Below are 24366 nucleotides of genomic sequence, written 5' to 3' on the forward strand. Positions count from 1 at the left end.
TAAAACCTGTTTGATAAAAAACTGATTATTCAATTTGATTTAAATTGTTCCACGTTTTTTATCTCTATCGACATTGCAGTTCTTGCAACATTCTTCATATTGAGACTTATACATTACTTCCCATATATCATGTGGTGCCATGCGCCATTCTAGTATCCGATCATCTTTTACCACCTCCATTGCATGAACAACTCTAACCGAGCTACCCCGCTTCGACCATCTTCCTCTGCCTGCGCTTGCACTTGCGCCACCAATGCTCTGCCCCCACACCCACCTCCTCTGGCGGCCTAGTCGTCTTCTCAAACCCTTTTCTAAGGTCGCAAAGCACAATCCAATCTAATAACTACGTACTCACATTGAACCTAAAGCTACTTGCTGGAAGCGCTGAGAGCTTACCAAAATCCTAACAAAGTCATGTCCACACAATATCGCCTGACCAATTACAGGCTTCCTAAGTATGAAGATGTGCAAAAAGTTATGTATGTAAAATGCGTTTTTATTCAAAATGGACTATTGAATAGCCAAAGATCATTTTTTTTCCAGAATTGCTATCTAGCAACCGGATGTTTTGGCCTCCTCCAGCATCCGTTTTTTTGGCCGTTAGATCTTGCACGCTTATGTTCTGGACCGTCCGATCTAGTTGTTTGCTTTTGGCGTTTGATATCTCCGTCGCTGTGGATTTTGTGAGGATGACATGTGGGGTCAAGTTGTCGGTGTTGCACTGTTTGATTTTTTGGGAGTCACATCGATTTACTCGCTGTCGTCTCCCCCTTTCCCCATTTCCTTCTCATTTCGCTTCGTCTTCTTCCGGGCGACTCGGCGCTCTCCGCCGTTGGTGATTGCTAGGGTTTGGCGAGGTACGCTCCTTGTGCTCCATTACATCAAGTTCTTCTCCGGCGAGTTGGCGTTCTCCATTGTTCGTTGTTCCTCCGCGCGCCTCGGCGCTCTCCGCCGTTGGCGATTTTTTTGTTTCTGGTCGTTTCTTCTTCTCTCCGTTCTAATTTGTTCTCCTCTTTGTGTATGCAAATCTGTGTCCTCCAGCGGTGGCGACTGGTGCGGCGTCTGGCGTTTGTTAGGGTTTGGTAAGTTTTGTTTCGTTTCTGCTCTATTGGATGATGTTTGTTAGGGTTCATTTTCCTTATCTGATTTTGTTGTGATGTTTTCATTTCTTCTCGTATTCCTACACCGGTGGCTGCGTTTGTTGTGATGATGCTCGATTCCTAGGGGTTTGCCAAGGTATGTCCGTTCTGCTTCAGTAGATTATGTTTGTTAGGGTTCGTTCTCGTCATTTTGCGTTTTGGCCATTCTCATTTCTTCTCATATTCCTCCACTCGATTTGGTGTTTTCCGGTGGTGGTGGCTAGCCCTACTACTGGCGACTCATAGGGACTGTTAAGGTATGTTTTCTTCTCGAGTTTGTCATGTTTTTTATCTAGCTCTTGTGCCTAGTGTGTGGCGCTACTTTTTTTCTTAATGATGTATATATGTGTGTTGATGGGTAGATTATTGATGTTATTTTAGTAGATTCTATTTCCAGTTTAGTTATGTTCAAGTTCAATAGAATAGTATTTCTCTTCATGTTGAGTAGAATAGTTTTTTTTTCAAGTTCAATAGAGGTTGATTGATAGCAATTTTGTTTTGGAAAGTTCATGTTCAGGTTAATTTGAGTAAAACTACTTTTATTTGTTTTCTCTTTGTTCACTGTTGTTTTGGTTGACCATGGATGCCTCCTCTATGTTGTATTTTTCTGCTTATTTGGCTATGTCCAACGAGATTTGAGCATGTAGATTTGTGAAAATGATGTTAATAGGTCATGGTTATGAAATGACTTCCCTGCTATTTTTGTTACGACATGGCCATTTTGTGGAAAATTGAAACATTATGGAGTTTGGCACTGGAAGTTGTGACATGTGTTAGCTTTAGAAAAATTACATTAGCCTGTTTCTATGAGTTGTCATCTTGACTGATTGTTGTTGCCTTTTAGAAGATGCATTATCAAAGGCTGTTTAGTTGATGGTGTGTTGTGTTTCATGCAGTGATTTCAAGATGAAAGATCAATCTCATTTTAAGACTAGATTACTTGTTTTGTAGCTTATATTTTACTTTCCTAGACTGTAGTTTTATGCTTATTTATGGTTTGGGAATAGTTGTTTTCTTTTATTTTTTGGGAATGGTCTTAGCAATGTTGTAGTGTCTTACTACATCTGTTTTGGAGTAGATTTGGGTGATGTTACCCTTGTATAGTAGTTTGTCGTATAGTTGGTACTTAGACTTGTATGTATACTAGGCAAGGCAATAGAGCAAATGAGTTTACAGTGCCACCCTTTCATAGTTTTAGCCATGTGTAGGGTTAAATTATATGCTTATATTACTATTTTTACATCCTAGGACTCAATGTAATTTTTTCCAAATCATAGTGTAATTTTAGTATTTTTTTTGTTGGTGTAAGTTTTTGTTTTTGAGTTTTATGAATTGTGCTTAGGTGATCAACCTTATGCAATGAAAGATAGCTGACTTGTGTTCTTTTGCATATTCTCTACTGCTTATTCTTTAATTTTTCTTTTTTCATCTTTTGTTTTTATGTGCTATCTGAACTGTGCTCATTTTCCCTATTCTGTCTTGAGCATAGCAGTTCTGTTTTTTTCCTATATTCTTAGTTCACTTTAGATTTTTAGGATTTAAATGATTAAAGTTTTAGTAGGTTGTTTTTGTTGTCAAAGTTTGGTTTAGTTTGTAGAAAAATTGATTGCGATTTCTTTATAATAGTAAACTGTTAGAGTTTCAGTTTCTCAATATTGTTGTATTTGTTTTCTTTTGGGTAGTGCAACAGCATGTGTTAAGTTTTGTTAATTGTCATATTTTGATCTAGCAAATGGGTTTGTTATAGAGCTATCAGATCCTAATCCCTGAATTTATCTTCTTGTTTAGTTTGTAAAATGCATCAACTATTCAATCAGCATGCCTATCTACATGATTTAGCAGATGAGGAATAGTGCATGCTATTAAATGAGTCGGATTTACGAATACTGGACCAACTGTTTACTAGGATGAAGCCCTTTCCTTAACCAAATTTAGAGCTATGAACAAGTGTTTAAATGACTTAGGTTTGAAAGTAGTATGTTTTTCATATCTTTGTTCTGTTGTTGTCTACATTTTCTGCTAGAAGCTGTAGCGGTTGTGGCTATAGCATCTCTAGCTGGTACTGTAGCTGAAGCTGCTAGAAGTTGCTCTTTGTATTGTGCTTACTCTGTAGTATGCCTTTACCTCCAAGTGGTTGAACCTGGTGACCTTTTAAATGCATGACTCTCCATAACCATAAGTCCATGTCTTATACAGTTTTTGCTCTTGTGTAGTATAATTTGTTTATCCCAACCATATTTTAGAATGCAAGTTTTCATCATTATTTCTTATGGTATGACATGTGCATAAATATGTGCTTAGACTTTCATATTGCTGCAAGTTCTGTGTAAATATTTATGACCTGTACTTTCTAGATGGGTACACCATGATTGCTATTATGTATTATCTCTCTGACCTGTGCATGAATATTATATTTGTTTAGTAACTAGTGTGTTTCAGTATAATTACTTGAGGCATCAGTTTTAGTTCTATTAGTTTTTTTAATTTATTTAATTTTTTGTTAGATGGTTCGGAAAAGGCCTGGTGTTGTTGTTGATATATCTAGTTCTGATGATTCTGAAAATGATGATTTGGATGCTGTCCAGTGTTCTGAACTTCCTTATATGGATTATGATTCATATCAATCTGCTTTAGATACTCTGGATGTATCAGATGTGAGTGTTCTGATTGTACTTTAGTTTCATTTTTTTGTATTTTATGTATATGTAAATGTTTTTTAGTTAATTTTTGTTGGTGATTGTAGGGTGATTCTTCTAGTGACAATTCAAGTTTTGACCGACATTTGTATGAGAAGTGCTTGAAAGATGTATGGATTTGTTCTTTTCCCCTTTTTTCTCTGTAGGTTTCTTTTTTACTGCTTTCATTTACTAAAATAGTTTGTTGTTTGTTTAGTACGAGAAGATTAGGAATATGAAGAGAAGGCTAAAAATTGCATTGAGCCATAAGGTTAGTAATCCTTCTTGCTATTTTCGTTAGTGTTTTGTAGCTTTGCGGATTGCATGTTTTCTGTTTTTTTAATATAATTCTAGTCTAAGAAGATGAAATCTAAAAAGAAGTCTAAGGAGGGATTCACAAGATTTTCTGCTATAGCTTTTATGAATGAGATTTCCTCTTTATCCCCTGAGAAGAAGGCTGTCGTTGCTAGCTATGGGTTTGGTTCTCTATTGTTGATTGATAAATGCTTTGTGCCGAATAGTTTTGCTAAGTGGGTTGCACGTTTAGTTGATCCCAAATCTGTTGATATTGTTCATGATGGAAAGGTAATCTCACCGACTGAGGAGTCAGCTCATCTTGTTCTAGATCTTCCTATTGGTACAAGACCCTTCCCTTCTGATCCAAGTGCTGGCAAGGATTTTGTATTATCGAAGTTTGGAAAGTCTAAGATTCTGTCAGTTTCTTTTTTTGCTGATAAGTTGATCAAGAGGGAAGATTTGTCAGATGAGGACATGCTTATTTGTTTCATGATTGTTGCTTTGAGTAGTTTCTTATGCCCCAATATGAATACTGTTCCGAGCCCAAAGTATTTTGGCATATTTGAAGATGTTGAGCACATTAAAGATTTCAAGTGGTGTGCTTATGTGCTACATTGGTTACTTGATCATGTTAAGGCATTCAATGGAGGTAAAGATGATAAAGCGAAACGTTGTTTAGGTCTTGGTGGTTATCTGTATTATCTTGTGGTAAGTTTCTTTTTTAATTATAGATATGATTCTTGTAATATTTTGTTATGAGTATTTATTTTGTCTATTTCTACTATAGGAATGATGTAGTATTTGGGTTTATGAGTTGCTTTGGCATTTATTTCTATGTTGTTTGTGAGTTTTGTTTTGTGCTTTGTTTTCTTCAAGATATTATTTTATTATCTCTTTTGTTTTAAGTCTAGTCTGTATTACATTTTTATATGGTTGATCTAGGAACTAGTGTTTCCTGTGAGCCATTAAAGTTGTTTACATGGATCATATTGATTTTCGGCAAATGCAACTTGTAGGCTCTATTCCTCAAATATCTGTGTGGAAGGGTGATTTGATTCAGTTTTATGCTAATCTTGACATCAAATCTCCTGGTGTTTATGGTATTGGTTATAGACCTTTGGTTGACTTTGAGAAAACATGCTATTATAAGGTTAGATCTATTTTTTGCATTCTTTCTATTGTGATTAATTCTAAGTCATGCATTGTTTGGTTATTTATTTATTTATTTTTTTGGACAGTGTGGTCATCTTAAGACTGTGGTTTCTGCTGATGACCTTGATTCTATTTTTTGTGATAAAATGGAATCTATTTCTGGTTGTAAGCTCTCTTTAGCTTTGAAGTTCAAGATATCTCAGTTGGTTGACAAGCATTCTCAGTTGGTTGACAAGAAATTTTGTCCCGTGCCGAAGGCACACGAGAAAGCCGGAAGGGTTTGCTCGGTGGAGCTGTAGATCCACCAAGATTCAATGCAGGGGTGGTCGATCCCGTGGACTCCTCTCGAGATGTGCCAGTCAATTTGACCCTGCAATTGACAAGGAGAGAGAGCTAATCAATAATTTAAGGCGAAACATACTGGTGTTGCCAGATAGCCCCAAATGTGCGACTCTGAGAGCCGATATGGAAGGAAATCAACTAAATAGTTGATTCCAATATACTCATAGGAATAAATCAGTTAAAGCTCATGGGGTTGTGTAAGAAAAATCGGCAATCATTCAAGATGAATATCACTATTTAGACAAATATTAGTCAATGGTAATAAGATGTCAACAATAATTAGTTCATACTAAGCCAATGACTGTAAGTAACCAAATCTCTTTAATCTAAAAGAAACAACTCATCATCATTTAACCATTTAATAAGATACCGACTGACATGTTCTATTATGCTTGTGCTGTCTTGGCCAGTGAACTTAGCAAACTCTGGAAGCCTATAATTTGCAAGAAGAGTGACTAAATCATACCATTCTGGATATGGGCGTTTGTAAGAAAAGGTTAGCCCTTTTAGCTTCAGACCGAACTGATTCTTCATCATCTCGGTCACCTTTAGCAATAACTCGTCAGCATGTGAATTTGGATTTCTCTACACCTGCTGACCCATCTATGGATTGAAATCCCGTGTGTCCTGATACCCTAGATTTGGAATCATGTGAAGGGTGTTATAATCTGTGCCATAATGATACCCCTATGGAATCTATATCTACTGGGTCCTTTGCGGGTTTGCTGCTTAAAGTCTCTGATTGTAGACATGAGGATCTATATGTCTACGAATCCTTTGAATTGATGGTGCTATTTTTTGAGCCGACGACGGTATGTGGCCTGATATGCCAAAATTAATCACCTGGTTCTGACCTTGCCCCATCGGTTGTTGCACATGCTGCACTGATGATCCAAGATTATACTGTGTCTGATTCGTAATAGTACCTTAAGCTTGTTTAGATGAACTTTGAACTGTCTGGACATCATCATTACCAGCTGGTGCTACTTCTTAATGACTAGTACCGACATGATTAGTCCCTTGGGTCAACGGATGTGGAATGTTGTAATAAGCCGGCCCAACTTGACCAACTAGAAATCCATGAATCACCTCTTTCATGGCATTGTGGAATGTGTCCAAAAAAGCTTCATTATGGCTTGATATGGCATCACGAATAGATTTGTTTACAACTTCCGTAAAGAAACGCCTGTCTTTAGCTTCAACTATATCTGTCTGTCCATGTAATAGAACTCTTGGTAGTGGATATTTCTAAACAATTGTGTTGTCACATGTTTTGGTGTAGGACAATAAACACTTATTCTAAAACTCTTCTATAGCTTTGCTAATGACATCTTTATCTCTATCAGGTAGATCTTCATAATGTACCATAAGGATGTCATTGTTGTTGTGAACTGCCATGATGATTGTGGAGTCTCACCAGGTGTGCCAAAACGTGTGTCAGCATAGAAATTTTGTCCCATGCCAAGGGCACATGAGCAAGCCAGAAGGGTCTGCTCGATGGAGCTATAGATCCACCTGGCTTCAATGCAGGGGTGGTTGATCCTATGTACTCCTTCCAAGACGTGCTAGTCAATTTAACCTTGCAATTGACAAGGAGAGAAAGGTAATCAGTACTTTAATGCAGAACATGCCGATATTGCCAGACAGTCCCGAATGTGCGGCCCTAAGAGCCGATATGGAAGTTAGTTGATTTTAGCATACTCATAGGAATAAATCAGTTAAAGCTCATGGGGTTGTGTAAGAAAAATTGGTTATCATTCAAGATGAATATCGTTATTTAGACAAATATTAGTCAATGACAATAATATGTCAACAATAATTAGTTCATACTAAGTCAATAACTGCAAGTAATTGAATCCCTTTTATATAAAAGAAATAGCTCATCGTCATTTAACCATTTAATAAAGATAAATCTAATGAACATATTAGATTTCATCTATCGCTATGACTAGTGGGGCATGAGGCAGAATCACGCAGGCCGTAGAAACAATAATAGATTTGATAACCCTAACTTATTACTAACATCAGTGGGGCATGAGGCAGAATCATGCAGGCCATAATACAATAATAAGATCATGGGGCTAATACATCTTTCAACCTATCTTTACCTCAACGGTCTCGTGATGTGAACTGTTCATGAAAGCACTCGATATCGGCTAAAACAACCGATTCAGGCATAGCGCATAGTTAAGGTCATGCCCTATAAGGAACAGATCTACCTAATAACAATCTCCACTCCACGATGCTAACAGTGGGGTGTGAGGCAGAATCACATAGGCCATGATAATGGGCCATGGAACGGTTTTCACTAGCCAATAGATCTACTCAAGATCAGATATGCCTTAACCGCACACTATGCATGATCAAGATTGACATAAAACAGCCAATAAAACATAACTCATCGTTTAAAGTACAAATTAGATCAAATTTAGATTAACAAACGATGGGTTAAAAAAGATATAAGGCCGATCTAGATCAATCCCGATCGGACGAAGTGATATTGCTGTAATCAGATGAATAATGAAAACAATAAGCAATATCGATAACTTAATGAATATATCTGAAGGAACGCCACCCTTAGATAGAGCCGATAACTTGACCTTAATCTAGTTCGAGCAGTGGAGGTCGACCGGATCGATGTAGCTGTATTGAACTAAATAAGAGTCGATAACTAGCTTATACTAGAGTCGTAGTGGAGGTCGACCAGATTAATGTAGCCGTATGAACAGAAGTATAAGCCATGATGGTACTTACAGACAAACCAAAGGTTGGCTAGACCGATGCAGCCCTGCTCACTGAAGAACTCACCGATATCTACTCTACTCCTACTCCTAAGGGGTGGCCAGAGCTGAAAAAAATAAGTAACTTGTATTGGATTGATTGTGTGTCCTTTACAATAACCAGGAGTCTAATATTTATACTCAGAGCCTAGACATGAATCCTACTCGAACATGACTCATTACAATCTTTGACATAGACGAAAATATTCCTAATTTAAGATAACTTGGACACTAATCTTTCCCTTTTTGTAGAGTCCGATATGTAGTTTCCTGTTGCCAACCGTAGCTCATCATCGCTCTCTGCTGACATCATTCAAAGAGATTCGATTCTAGAATCGTATCTGAATCAGCTGATATCGATCCTTATGCAATCGATTTCTTGATGGGCACGATTTTGGAAGCCTTCGAATTCCCGCGTTCCTCTCCCAAATTTTGGTGTAAATATATGTGTTAGTTAATTTCATCTTTTTTAGTTCTAAATTTTTTGAGTTTGAAGGACAATCTTCTCAAAGATCATGGTGAAGTTGATGGTGATGTGATGATGAGAGCTTTTTAGCGTTCTGCAAAGGCCAGGCCACTTCATCATTCTGACTTGGTAGGTTTTGAAGTAAAGTTTTCCAAGGTTGATGGTCCTTTTTTAATTTTTTTGCATTCTTATTTTAGTATTCATTGTAATTTTTTTTCTTGTGCAGTTGTATTTCCCAACTTTCTATGAAGATCATTGGTTTGTCTTTGTTGTTGATATCAAGGATAGGAATTTTGTGTTCTTTGATTCATTCTATTCTGAACTTCATGCTTACCAGCAATATGCTAGGAAAAAGATGGTATGTTTTGTTTCACCAGCTTTATTATTCTTTTTTGTGTTTTTGATTAAATGTTTTGATGATCTTTCTATGTTTTCTAATCCAAATTCTAGAATTCCAATTTTGGTGAGACAGGTTTGTCAAGTTTGATATCAAGTTTATATCCAAGTGTGCCGAAGTAGTCTCTAGATAATAAGTATGTGTGTGTGCTTTTTAGTAATTTTGATTTGTGTTAAGTTTTTTTATTTCTCTTTATTCTTGTATATTTTTATTTTTTGTTATGCTTACCTTTGTCACTTTTTTGTTTTATCATATTAATCTTTTTTCTTTTAATTAATGTAGTGTTGATTCAGGAGTTTGTGCTATGATGTTTCTTGTGAATATGGTGTTATATATCCAAGTGTGCCGAAGTAGTCTCCAGATAATAGGTGTGTGTGTGCTTTTTAGTAATTTTGATTTGTGTTAAGTTTTTTTATTTCTCTTTATTCTTGTATATTTTTCTTTTTTGTTATGCTTACCTTTGTCACTTTTTTGTTTTATCATATTAATCTTTTTTCTTTTAATTAATGTAGTGTTGATTCAGGAGTTTGTGCTATGATGTTTCTTGAGCACTGGTCATCGCCAAGATCTTCTGTGTTTTATTGGTTCAGCAGCAAAGATATTCCAAATATCAGGATCAAGTTATGCAATGAGATGTTGTTTAACCCTAGGAACATTGGTAACAAGAGTCCAGTCATTACCTATGATCACAATCAGGTATTGTCGATGCTTTCTTCTTCTTTTTTTGACTTGTTTTTTTAGTTGACTGTATGTCTTTTTTTAGGAAGGTGGCTCTCACTAGATGTTTTTTCTTGCTTTCTTTTCTACTTTAGTCTTCATTGCCTGCAGTATTTTTGCTGGTCTGTAAAGGTATTAATGCTGTGTCAAAAACTTTTGGTCTCCCTGTCATGTAATAGGGTAGTACTTAAGGAAGTGCCTTACAATATGTTTGTGTTGTGTTGCACATCATACAAGCAAACTTTATATTACAGTTCTTAAGTCTAATATAGTATGACATATGTTGATGTTTCTCTAAAAAATGTCTTGCTGACTTCTTGTTCTCTTCCACCCTCTTCTTCTACTTCTTTGTTGCAGCTGTAGAGTTGTTCTCCTCTACATCAATGTTCTTTTTTTATGCTTTCTTCATCTTTGTCTTTGGCTTACTTGGTGATGCTGTCAGGAGAAAATTTGTTCACAATGGTGTTCTTTTGTAATTGTATCAATATACATGCTAAATGATATTAGTTAGTAACTAATATGTTTTTGGTGTGATATTTACCTAAAATTTCATTTGTTGTTGATTTCTTCTTCTTGGTCTCTTTGTGCTTCATTTTCTCCTTTACTTCTTCTATTTTCAGTCTTCATTCTCTTTGGTTTTGGTGGCCTGCCTTTCTTTGTTGTTGTATCTGGATCTTGAATAATATTTTCTGAACCATTGACCTCAGTATCTGTTGTTTCACCTATTTGTACTTGTGTATGAGTTTGGTTCATTCTGATCGTCCTCAATGGCTTGAGGTGCTAGTAACTTTTCTAGGTGCAAGTCAATCCTTTCCATTTCTGCCATAAGGTAATATGTTGCTTCTTCCTTTTTAGATGCTTTTGAATTCAGTATAGTGGACTTCCTTGATAGTATATTGAATCTTAGCAGAGAACTTGTAGCAGTTGTTTTGTCTTCTAATCTTTGTTTGATCAATCTCATATCTTTTTTCCTCCACCTGTCTAGTATGTACTTATCTTGTATGCTGCTAAATTCCTTTTCTATTATCACTTTCAGGATATGGGAGCAGAGTATGCCATCTTTGCTGAATTTGGCACAGATGCAACTGAATTCTTCTTTCCCTTCTGTGAGGTCAGTCAACACTATATATTTCCTTATCCTTTGTACCTTATAAACTTGGTTGCTTCTTTGCCATACTTCGAAGGTTTTGTCTTGTTCAATTTCCTTGTAAGTGAGTGTTGAAGTATCTTTTAGTTGAACCTAGAATTTCTTGTATATGTTTCTATTGTAGAACTCATGTGCTTGCTTCTCAAATGTGTATCCAAAGAGTAGTTCCTTTAGTCTTTTTTGGTTGTTGTAGTGGTCCTCTAGGCTCTCTGCTCTATCTATTGTTTCAATTATGCATTCGTACTCCCACAGAAAGCTGATAATACTATAGGTTGGACCCATATTTTCTTTGAATCTTGCATTTGTAGCCTCGCTTCTTGATGTGGTTTGGATGAAAGGAAAGAAATCATTTTTGTAGTAGACTGGTATGAATCTTTTCCTTGTCTCCCACATTTTTGTGAAGTAGTTGTTGATCTCTAGTGCTCTTTCCTTGATCATATTCTGCCACAAGTACTCCAATTCCTGTTTTGTGACACAGTTGTTCACTATGTCTTCAAATTCCTCATATAGGCCATCTTTAGCTACAAATACTTTGATGTTCTTTGAGTAGTATTTAGTCTTGATGTGGAAAAGGCAATTTCTCTGCCTTGTATTTGGCATCACCTCTTCAATTGCTGTTTTCATAGCTTTGTCCTGGTCAGTTATTATAGTTTGAGGGTGCTTGCCTCCCATCGACTCTAGGAATGTTTTGAAAACCCATCTGAATGTTGTTGTTGTATCATCATGTAGGAAGGCGCATCCAAAGATGCATGTATGTCCATGGCCAGTGATTCCTACAAAAGGTGCAAAAGGTAATCTGTATCTGTTTGTCATATATGTTGTGTCAAAGCTAACACAGTCTTTGAAATCTGCATAGTATTTCAGGGAAGATCCATCTCTCCAAAAGATATTTTTCACTTTGCTGTCATCATCTAACTCAAATTTGTAGAAGAAGGTAGAATCTTCACTCTTCTTGATTCTAAAGCTGTCTAATACCTTGGTCATATCTATTCCCCTTATTTCTCTATTTAACTTTGTTTTGAAGTTGCTCATGTCTTTTTCTTCACTGGTAGTGCTGTAGGTCCTCCTCTGAGATATGACAGTATAGAAATCATTTTCCTTGTAGGAATATTGTTATCATTCAAGGTTTTGATTAGTGACTTCTCCATTTCTATCATATATTTGTGTCCACTGAGTTGTTGGTTTCTCTACCCTGGTTGTAGTTCATGGTTGTGCTCCAAGTCTAGCCTTATAATCCTCCAAATGTCACCTACTTCTTTCACAACCATCACACATGGGCAGTTTGTTTTTGCTATCACATTTGTTTATCTCTTTGTACCTTTTTTGCCAATATCCTTGTCAACTGCTGCCTCTTGTTGATCTATTGTTTTTGGCTCCTCTTCTTTTCCATGTTTGTGACACTTCATTGTGACTTTAGTTATCTCACCGTTCCTTTTCTTGTTTCTAGTCTTGAAGACATGGACTATGACAGCTTCAAACCTAGCAAGGTATGCATAGAAGTTAAAAGAGTGTTGAGCTATATTTTTTCTTTAAATTCCATACCTAAGTGTGGGGTGTGCATGCTATTGATATCTGCATTATTGCCTTCAGAAGCTGATATTTGCTCTCTACTGATGAATTCATCTATTTCCTATTTAGTGAGTTCTTGACTTCCCTTTCCTTCTATAGTGTCTATCTCTTCTGTGGGTACTATTTCATTATTTGATGTTTCTAAATTTGTCCTTGTTAGGTCTGATGTTGTCCTTGACACATCTTCTACAACGCTTGTAGCTTCTTGTATTACTTGAAGTTGTATGTTTTTTAAGATACCATTCTGCCATTGTTCTTCTTCTTGCTCTGATAAGTATTCTTCATCCTAGTTCCTGAGTTGGTAGTCCTAAAATTGTGAATAATAGTTCTAATTTATTATTTTATTTATCATACTGAATGTTGTTGTAGTAAATGTATATGTAGTTTGAGATCATGTTTTTAGAGTGTTACCTCTAAATCTGAAGTTGAGTAATTGAAATTGGTTTTTGTTTCAGGAATGTTGTTCATGTTTTCAACAGCAATCTACCAAAGAAAAAGGTTGTTAGAAATCAGGCAAGTTATTGATGTATTTTTTTTCATGTTTACCTCTTTTCCTTTTTGAGCATTAGATATGGCTTATTCATCTCATGTGTAATAGTTTGATATTTGTTCCTACAATTGTAGAGTTCCCTGCATTTATTTTGATTAATAAATTAGATAGTTTCTGTGATAAATAAACAATAGTAAGGTGTTTGTCAATAACTGTATTTGAATTTTGCATATCTATAATTTGTTTCTGTTTGTACCAGGAAAATATCTGGACCTAGTAACATACTTGTGTATGATCCCTGCATTTCTTGGGAAAACTGTAACATGCATGAAAATTATTACATTATGAGTACACTGAATTTACAGTTGTATAGGTGGAGTAAGTTAATGAATTTTGAATTGTAAACTTGCTTGCTGAGTATGTTTCTTTTTGGAGTTCCTGATTTGTTCCATGAGTAGTCTTGTTAAGCTCTCCTGTGATAATTGTATCATATTTTAGTTGGTTTTTTTAATGGTACTAAATGGTTAATGTATGAGAAGTTTTTTGTTGCTTACCTTGCTTGTGCTGTGTAATTGAGAAATGTGTGCACTGGTTTGAGTGATTCTTGATGCATTCATGTTTGAGCTTGACCCAGAAATAGGAGTAGCTTCTTCTGTAGTTGTTCTTTGTCATGATGTTCCATCATCTCTCTATTTTTCAATAGCTGATGTGTTATACATCTTGCTGGTAACTTCTGTATTTTCTTATTTTGAATTTCATACCTAGAAGTTGTACATGAGCCCGAAGCAGTCTTGCCATTGGTTCATTGGAGGCATTAAAGTTGGTGCTCCAAATGGATTTGCAAGGTAGCCGAATTGTGCCTGAATTTTTTAATTTTTCATGGTTATATGAATTTGATTTAGTATTTGAGTTGTACTTTTAATTAGTGAGTTTTCTTTAGGTTTGAGAGGTACCTGATTTTGATTTCCTTGTAATGAGGTTGTTGTAAATTTGTCCTTGTCTGTAATTCCCTGCATTGAACAAATAAGAAGTTGTAAGTACCAACAGTAATTTAGATAACTAATTTTGAATTCGTCTTGCACATTACATTAGTATTGTAGTATCATTATTAGCTACATAGTTTATTTAGGATCTATTGAGACTCTAGAACGTAAAATTGTTGTACTATGCAGTAAGGTTATGGCAATCTAGCAGACTTTGGCTTACTTTTTTAGAATTGGAGCAGAAGTTGTTTGTTTTGTGCATCTAAATTATGTGGAGATCCATTACTGCTAGTATTTTGTGATTAAATTTGGTGCTTACCTATGTTTTATCTCCTTCTTTATCCCAAGGTTGCTGCCAGGATCGATCTAGAGGTTCCATTGCTCTTGCTTTCTTTGAATCCTGTAGTTAGATCTGCCTTCGATTTGTGTCCTCCTTTGTTAACTGGATGGGTCTAGTGGTTTAGGTTAGTTTCCTTTGTTTACTTGTATGCCCTTCTTTTGGTTATATCAGATTCATTTTGACCTTCTTGGTTGGCAAGTTCATGTTTTTTGAGTTTTGCCCCTTCTTTTTGTTCTTTTTTGCTTGAAGTGCTCTCTCTTTTGGGCTTTCCAGATATTCATATCCTGAGTTGGTCTTTTAATAAATGTTAGGTGGTTTGTGACAATGATTGGGCCTTGCTAAAGGAGTTGTTATCTTTGTGGGCTTTGTTTTGGGCCTTTTTGAGTCATATTGGCCTGTTCGGTCCATTTTTAATATCAGTAACTCATTAGCAGTTGTGCATTTACTCTCATCGTGTGGTTTATGAGTGGTCGTACTCCCTCACCGGTTTTCTCTCGATACCTAGTCCTGCATTTACTCCTAGCCTTTGCGATTCTCTCATTGTTTCCCATTTATATGGGCGACCATTCGGATCTTGTTTTCTGAAGTGCCCTTTGTTTCTTTATAAAGCACTTGGCTTCCTCTTAGGGTTCTGTTCTTCTCATTTCTATCCATTCTCTTCTTTGTGTGGCTACGACCCATTTGTGAAACATGTAAGTTTTGTTTTCTTTAAGTCTCTATTCATCTAGATACCTAACTTCGTATGGATGTCTAAATTGCTTTGGTTGACAATCTGTTAGTTCAGTCTACTATAGATTGTGTTCAGTTCTATCTCTTTTCCTAACTATTTGAGTTTTCCTTGGTTTATGTCTGTCTCATTGTTTTGCTTTTTTATCTGTGTTGAAGTAGACTCTTAGGTATTTCTTAGATCAGTAGGGTTTTTTAGATCTTATTATTTTTTTCGTTTTTGTCATTCTCATTATTTTTTTGGAAGGGTAAGGAGTGTTAGGTTTCCATTTAGTGTTTTTTTCAAGGACCATGTTGAGGCATCAATTGCCTCTGTTAGTAACTGAGCTTGCTTGTTTAGATGCTTTCTGTAACACCTCTGGTGTTACGAGCTTACTTAGCACTTAGGATAAGGTCAACAAAAAAACAATTTATATAAACAAAAATAAAATATAACTTGTGTGTAGTACTTATGTAGAGATGATGAGCAAGTGGTGTAGTTGAAAATGCAACTTTAATTTTTGAAAACAAATGTTGTTAACTAGTGTTCTTGAGAGCTCAAAAATCGAATCCAAAATTTAAACTAGAACTCTTCGTGAATCAGCAAGAAATTGAACTTATGTTTAAAATGCCATTTTTGGTGAATTATATTATGCATGACTGACCCATCCTTATTCAGAAGTTACTGCTACACTGTGACTTCGTGCTCTGTGTTAGTCTTTCCGTATTCCTTTCTACGCTCTTGTCGGATCATGGCCCTACAGCCGTACTAGTCATTAATGGCCTTGGACACTGCTCGCCTCGAGCGCACAAAAATTCTAGTTGGTTTATTTGTAGTTACCCCACATAGGAATCGAAGGTGGATTACGCCAGGACCACTGACCGCTCTGCCATTACATAAGGGCCTAGCCGAGCCATTGGTACCACCACGCGATGCACTCTAGCTCACTTAGCTCTTCCTCTTGAGCAAGCTTTTTTCGCTCAATCCTCCCTTACAACCACCCATCAGGATGGCAGGAGCCTAGGTTAGCGGCCGCTGCCTAAACACTGAGGGTTTTCCCAAAATCCTGTATGCCACCCTACAAAAGATTAGAGTCAAAGATCGTCCCGAGTATGAGAAGCATGGCACTGAGCGATGTGAGGTCGCTGTCTAGATTGGGAAGAGTGAAGAGTTTCCCGATATCACTGACGCCTAGAATGTGACCACAACCAGGTTTCGCTTCGGTGACACCTTTGCCAGATCTATGAAGAGCCCATTGCTCATACCCCCATGAGGTTCTTTCAACCTTTGGAAAAGAATCGATGGGTATGGAGGGCTCGCATGGAGGCTTTACAAGGGCGGGATGTGCAAGACGACAGTCCAACCATGGTGCACTTAACCACGTACTTGCTTACTCTGGATGAGCAGTATGACCGGCAGGCCTCAGAGCTAAAGAAGTGTCTGCGCCGCGCCGAGGAAGTCAAGATCTTCTCTAGGATGCTATAGGTGTAGCTCACTAAAGCACATGCCGATGTGGCAGCCACAGAGAGTTGTGAAACTGCCATGTTGGAAGCCCTAAAGGAGGCCAAAGATCAGCATGTCCATCAGCTGGAGGAGGCCTACCTTGTCACCAGGGCTAAGCGTAGGAAGCTGGTCGCTGAAAGACATGATCTCTTAATCTTGGAGGGAATCCCTGTCCACCCACCGGAAAGAGAGAGAATCGGTGTTGTAGTACCACCTGCACCCCCACCCTCGGAGGTTTTAGAAGGAGAGCCCTTGCTTCCCCACACTCAACCACTACCATGAGAGGAAGCAAATCCATAGCCAGGCAATAGAAGAAACCACCGAGCCCAGGGATGAAGCTGTTGGTCCGGCAAAGTAGATTAGTTGCCTTAGGGAGGTGTATCCATAGTCTATGGTATTTCTCATTGCTATCCTCCAGTGTGTAATCCTTTTGTTGTATTTTGTTCATAGTTGTTATGATCATCTGGTCGTAGCGGGCACGCAATGTGTCGAGAGTGGGAGAGTAAGTGCATGCACATTGTACCAATGTAAGGGCGTTTGGAACATGCATGTTGTTTATTCCATTGTGTTTGATACATCAATTTGCCCTTAGGTTCCTTTAGACTTGCTTAGGGTTCTTGAGACAACGTCCATCTGTTATGAGAGAAGAAACCATTCAGATGCAAGTAGAATAGTTAGGATTGGATAACAGAGGATACTGTATCAACTAATTGTGGATGTCCCCACAAAAAAATTGAATCTACTTAAATTAAATCCATTGTGGGATTTGATTTCCTTGTATCTTGTTATGAAAGGAACCCTTGTTGTCTAAATCTTCCCTTGCAATACTCATCTAATTTTGTGGTCTACGACCCCACCGCCTTCATTGCGTGTAAGTTGGTAATAGTTGCCTAGTTAATAGCTTATGGTGACACAATGAAACCGAGGCCCCCTATGGAATAGCCACCACATGGTGACGCTGCTCGGCATGCACTAGTATCAAGGTTGTTGACCAACACCTTTGTTAAGTTACACCACCGTACCACTCTTGCAACAAAATATTCTCCTTTGGAAAAATATCCTTGTGTTCTAACGGGAAATCCACAATGGGTTGGAGTAGTGCTCTTTCAAGTAACTGAGTTATTATGGTTTTGGAAGAAGTGTGTGAATGTCTTGATCTCAGTCCATACGAAAGACAAGCATATACTGTAGTCAAGGAAGGGAAGGAAAAAGAAGAGCATTAAGGAAAAGTTAGTACTTAGTAGTCTGGACTGATTGAAGCGCCTGAGTTGACAACATGTCCTAATCCCTGTGTCCGGTTTGACCACGCTACGCACGTCGAGTTACTGTCGTTGCGTGCCCTACGAACGCTATCAATACCGGGACCTACTTGCATTCTGCTCTTGTTTGGTTGTGCAGCACTCGCTTTGTGCACTCGCATAGTGCGCTTTCTCCCTCTTTTCCGCACCCTGCAGGCTCTCAATCATCACCCTCGTCCCTGTACTGGACCCCCTCATTTTTCTTCTTTTAGGGGACACGACCGCTTGCATGCCTCCTCATCGAGTGATTCCCCTCCCCTCCTCCTTTTTTCCTCTCTCCACTCAAGCTCGCGCAGGGAGCGCACCATGGCCAATGCCTCCCCCACCTCATGAACTGCTAGTGTTTCCTTTCCATGTTGCCCCCACTTCTCGATGTGCTACACCACCAATTCCATTCACCACTATAAGATGCCCTTGCTCTCATCCTTCATCCCCATCCCGCCTCGAATCCAAAGCAGAGCTACAAAATCCAGTTGTCATTCGTGAAACTAGGGTCATCAATCAGAGCTAATTGTGTAATCTAAGAAGAAAGGATCTGGTTTTTGTCAAAGAAGTTTAAGTCTTAGGGTTCACGAAGATCGATTTCTCACCCTCGTGTTTCTAGATCTGTTGGACATATGCCATGTTTTGGTTGATCATTATCTTGCCATTTCTCCATTGTCCTCGTCTAGCTCGACTCCTAGATTAAGCCATGGTTGTACAAGGTTGCTCTTAACCATGTATCTCTAAATCTCTATGCGGTTTAGCATTCGACGTTGTGTAATCTTCCATGTAATTTCAGATCTATGAAGTGTAATCGCATTTTTTGCCTTTTCTGATTCCTATTTCAAATCTTGGGACGAGATTCTTTTAAGGGGGAAGGTTGTAACAGCTCTGGTGTTACGAGCTTGCTTAGCACCTAGGTTAAGGTCAACAAAAAAACAATTTATATAAACAAAAATAAAATATAACTTGTGTGTAGTACTTAAGTAGAGATGATGAGCAAGTGGTGTAGTTGAACATGCAACTTTAATTTTTGAAAACAAATGTTGTTAACTAGTGTTCTTGAGAGCTCAAAAATTGAATCCAAAATTTAAACTAGAACTCTTTGTGAATCGGCAAGAAATTGAACTTATGTTTAAAATGCCATTTTTGGTGAATTATATTAGGAAAATAGTTTAATGGTGCTTGAATACTTTGCTCCTATGGGTTAGTATGAAGTATGCACTATTGCGTGAAACACTTGTTGGTCGAAGTTAATAAGGTTTAGACAAATTAAAAATTGTGGCAAAGGTGTTAATGGATGTTAGTGCAAGCCGAGCTCTAGACCTTCTAAGACTAGAAGGAAGAAGACAATGTCATCTTGGCGTTTACATTTTAACTAAAATACTTAAGCATTAGCTCCACGATTTTGTTTTATTGGTTGCCTCTAAGTGAGTGCTTTAGCAGGGTGTAGGTCATGGATGAGTTGGAGTTGTCGTGGCATCGCAAAAATTGCCCTAACATCCTAAGAACGCGTTGTGACCAGGCTGTTGGTGCTCTGTTCATGAACCAGCGCTTAGCGTGATGAACCCATGTTGACACCTATCTATCTCCCTCGATGCTCACTCTTCGGCCATCCTCGTTGCTCGGACGAGAAGCCCTTAGTACCAATTAGGATCTTGAACTCTTGTTTTAATCTCAACCGAGCTCTAATCGGTTGGTTTTTATGCTTTAAAATTCATGCACGACCTCACCTCGGGCTAGCTGGTCCGGTGTGCACGGTCACCATGCTTGGGAGTGCGGCGTCGTGTGGGGGTGCTCGCACTGTTACACACTCACACCGCGCATGACCTTGTTGACGGATGTCTCATCGCCGCCCGTGCTGTGTGTTGGGCCGAGCCAATTGCGGCCACCTCGTGTTGGGCCGACCAAGCCGTGCCTTAGTTCATGTGCACACGAGCACTGCATCAAACCACTACGCTGTGCTAAAGTGCTACCACTGCACTGCGAGGCGCCATCACGGTGCGGTTATCACGTGCGCCCACTATCGCTGTGAGCGTGCGCCATCTTGGCCGCTGAGACCCGTGTGGGGCTGGGCCAAGGCAGCGGCCATTGTTGTTGTGTCTATGTGGCAACCACCTTGCCCTATGATTCAACTACCATGAGTCGTGCCACCGTCGCTACGTCTTGGTCAACCAATCCTATTTATAGGGTGACGGTGATGCCTCTCTGCTCGCCCTAACTTGCTAGCCGCCATGGGAGATCCCTGCTCGAGTGGAGCCACTCCAATTCAAAAGCATCATGCCAAGTCTCTTGGTCTCGTTGTCCATGCATGCATGCTCATACTACTACCATCAATTGGGGCCGCCTTGTCTTAATCCACTCGAGCTCACTCGTGTGACCTCCCACAGCCATGCTAAGCGCAGAGCCATCATTCCTCCTTCTTCCAATCACCAGCTCAAGGCCTCCTAGTCCAATTCCTCATACCGGTGAGTAGCTTAGGAAGTTAGCTAGGTGTCACATTATCATCGAGCCTAGCCTAGGTCTATTAGTGGTCAATTTTGGTTTCTCCTTGCCACCGATCATGTGCGCCGCCATGATTAGTGGGTTGGGGGTAAGGCCCGTAGGAGTGGTAATAGTTCAATTGCTTGTAACCCTGAGTTCACCTTGACTCCCTCCATCCAGTGCTTGTGTTATTTTGGCCAGGGTGCTCGTCGTCGGTGGGGTGACATGCCGGTGTCCATCGTAGAGCACCGCTGCCCCACTCGATCGCACATGGCCAGCTCTGCTCGGGCCACCTCTAATCGATCCATCACCTCGAACAAGCTCGCTATAACATCCTTATGCTCACCCGCTCACTTGTTAGTCTTCTAGCTACTTTGGCTCATTGGAACAGTCATGTCGCCACCACCACGGATAGCCGCTCACCGCTATAGTTCACACCAGTGCGCCTCTGAGTCCCTAACCACCACCCATCCTTGCGCGTTTAGCCATAGATGGTGGTTGGCCCCTTACTTCCATCGTAGCACGCCTAGGTTGCCCGGTGTAATCGCCCTATGCCGTCGGCCGTCATGCCGACGAGCGTGGGGATCCCTAGGGACCTCCTTGTGGTAAAGGTGGAAACATCCGAGGGTTTGATCACAAAACCACTGTCGGAAGGAATAGTGCACATAGCATTCACATTAATCTCTAGAAGCTCAGGGGCTTTTCTACAAAATAGCAAATGCACGTGGGTGCCATCGGCCTTGGGCCATACTGGGCCACCGTGACACGCGTGCAACCGTGCCTGCATGGGGCTACTAGGCGGAATCGATGGCCACTGGCCCTTTTCTTTTTCTAAAGCGTTTTCTAATTTAGTTTTTAAGGTAAACTTATAAATTCAATATAAATTTGTGTAGTTAACCAAAAATTGTGAAGCTAAATTTGTTAGGTTCCTAGAATCATGATGTATCTACTAGTATAATTGATCCACATAGCTTCATAAGTATTTTTAAGAGTGATCTAATGAATTTTAGGTGCCTAATATTGTTAAAATATAAACTTGTAGGAATTGTTGTGATAAATTGGTGATAGTGTTGGCTCTAAAACTTTCATAGTGAATTCCTAACATTATTAGGTGTTCACTGTAATTTTTGTAGCTCCATAATAATCAGTTTGCTAAGGTAGCAACAAACACTTTGCCCTCTGATTGATTGTAGAAGTAATACCCTAAAGTTTCCTTCGGATATCCCATGAAAAAGCATTTCTCTGATTCGGGTGTTAGTTTATCTGTCATAAGTCATTTGACATAAACTTCACAACCCCAAATTTTCAGAAAAGACAAACTGGGACTCTTACAAGTCCACATCTCATGTGGTGCCTTAACTACTAACTTAGATGGTACCCTGTTCAATGTGAAAGCGGCTGTTTCTAGAGCGTATCCCCAAAATGATAACGGTAGGTCTGACTGGCTCATCATAGATCGAACCATGTCCAACAAAGTCCGATTACGTCGCTTGGACATGCCATTTCTCTGAGGCGTTCCAGGTGGCGTAATCTGTGGAACAATTCCGCAACTCGTTAGATGATTACTAAACTCGTGGCTCAAATATTCGCCTCCACGATCAGATCGCAAAGCCTTAATTTTCTTGCCACGTTGATTCTCTACTTCACTCTAAAACTCCTTGAACTTTTCAAATGTCTCAGACTTATGTTTCATTAAGTAGACATAGCCATATCTACTAAAATCATCAGTGAAGGTTATGAAGTATTGGAATCTGCCTCTTGCTGTCGTACTCATTGGTCTGCACATATCAGTATGTATGAGTTTCAGCAAGTCTGCCGCCCTCTCAGGAAATCCTGTGAAAGGCGTCTTGGTCATCTTGCCTAGCAGGCAAGCCTCACATGTCCCGTATGATTCAAAATCAAACAAAGTTAAAAGCCCATCGGAATGGAGCCTCTTCATGCGATTCTCACTTATATGACCTAAACGACAATGCCACATATAGGTAGGACTTAACTCATTAAGCCGAGGCTTTTTATCACTTATATTATAGATAGGAGCATCTTCAAGATTTAAAATAAACAACCCATTCACAATGGATGCAGAAGCCACAAACATGTTATTTTTAGAGATCACACAACCATTGTCTTTACTCGCAAATGAATAACCATCCTTCATCAAACATGAAGGTGACACAATGTTTCGACTTAAACTAGGAACAAAATAACAATTATTCAACTCCATAATAAATCCTGACGGGAGGTGGAGTTGCATCGTCCCAACGTTCAACGCAGCAACTCTTGCATTATTGCCCACGTGGAAATCAACTTCTCCCTTTTCCATGCTTCTACTTCTTATCATTCCCTGCATCGTATTGCAAATATGAGCAACCAATCCGGTATCAAATACCCAAGAATTAATATAAGAATTAGCAACAAAAATGTCTATAACATAAACAACAAGTGTACAAGCTGCGGGAGTACCTTTACTACCATGATCCTTTATGGATTCTAGGTACAGTTTACAGTTCCTCTTCCAGTGACCTTTCCCATGATAATGAAAGCACTCAGCATCAGCAGGTGGTCCAGCCTTGGGCACAGGTGGGTTTGGCTTAGAGATCTCATCTTTAGCCTTGCCCTTTTTCTTCTTCCAAGAATTGCCCTTCTTCTTAAACTTAGGCTTGTTTTGGACCGCCATCACATGGCTACTGCCAGCACCTTTCTTGATATTAGCCTCTGTTGTTTTAAGCATGCCACATAATTCATTCAAGCCCTTCTCCGCCCCATGCATATGGTAGTTCGCAACGAAATTTCCATAGCTGGGCGGAAGAGACGTGAGAATAAAATCAGTAGCTAATTCAGGGCCAATTGGGAAGCCCAGCTTCTCCAACCTCTGAGTGTAACCAACCATTTTGATCACATGTGGCCCAACTGTTGCGCCCTCTACTAGCTTGGTTTTAGCAAAAGCCTTTGAGACATTGAACCTTTTAGTCCTGGCTTGAGTCTGGAACATATCATTGAGCGCCACGATCATATTGTGCGCTGCATGGTTATTTGTCAAACTGCAACTGTAGATCTGGTTCCATACAAGCAAGCATAAGGCAACTCACTTTAAGATCAACATCACATGCTTTCTTGTAAGCATTTTTCTCTACAGCTGGTGCATTATCAGTAGGCTCATCTGGTAATGGGGTGTCTAGAATTTCTTCCTTTTTCTCAGCCCTAAGAATAATTCTCAGGTTGCGAATCCAATCCGCATAGTTTGTTCCATTCAACTTATCTTTCTCAAGAATTAAACGCAAAGTAAATGGCTGATTGCTAGGTGCCATTTATCTACAACAAAAGTAATGCAAAATACTAAGACAATGTATCCAAGGTAGAGTAAACAATATTAAACCTTTAATAGAATCTACTCCCACTAAAATCAATATCCCTCTCTTGAAATTTAGTGATTCAAGACCCACAACTAACAAGTCTACTAGTGAGCTTTAGCATCACCGCTAGAAGACATGGTAGATTGGTAAGCAACTCTTTGCTAATCATATCACATATGACTCTTGTTGTTGGGTAGCATCTCTATGCTTTGGTGCCCAACTACTCATGCTCCAAGGCCCCTAATCGTTATGATGACCTTGTCCAAGTAACCAACCCTTCTGCTGTAAGTATTCGATACGAACCTGTCTAGTCAAGGAAAATCAGTGGCACCCTAATTTCATAGACCCACCACCGATTGTACAAGACACATGACAGTGCAAGGTTTGGGGAAGCATTTTAACTTAAACATTGCCGAGGGATTGTTCTACTTCACCATCGCATGTAGACAAAAAACATTATCGCACGTGAAAGTAGAATATAGTAAGAACGACATTGACATAGATATGACATGGTATAGCCCAATGTTCCTTTGGGGATCTCCATCTCCA

The 24366-nt window shown here is 39.0% G+C and overlaps 2 pseudogenes; one reads left to right on the plus strand and one right to left on the minus strand.

Annotated features, from left to right (window-relative positions):
• Positions 1-689: 689 nt before the first annotated feature.
• On the plus strand, positions 690-10029 carry LOC136466740 (uncharacterized; annotated as a pseudogene).
• A 27-nt stretch (positions 10030-10056) lies between these two features.
• LOC136466748 (protein FAR-RED ELONGATED HYPOCOTYL 3-like) lies at positions 10057-23772 on the minus strand (annotated as a pseudogene).
• Positions 23773-24366: the final 594 nt, after the last annotated feature.

The sequence above is a fragment of the Miscanthus floridulus genome, chromosome 1 (genome assembly GCF_019320115.1).
Source record: "Miscanthus floridulus cultivar M001 chromosome 1, ASM1932011v1, whole genome shotgun sequence".
NCBI lineage: Eukaryota > Viridiplantae > Streptophyta > Magnoliopsida > Poales > Poaceae > Miscanthus > Miscanthus floridulus.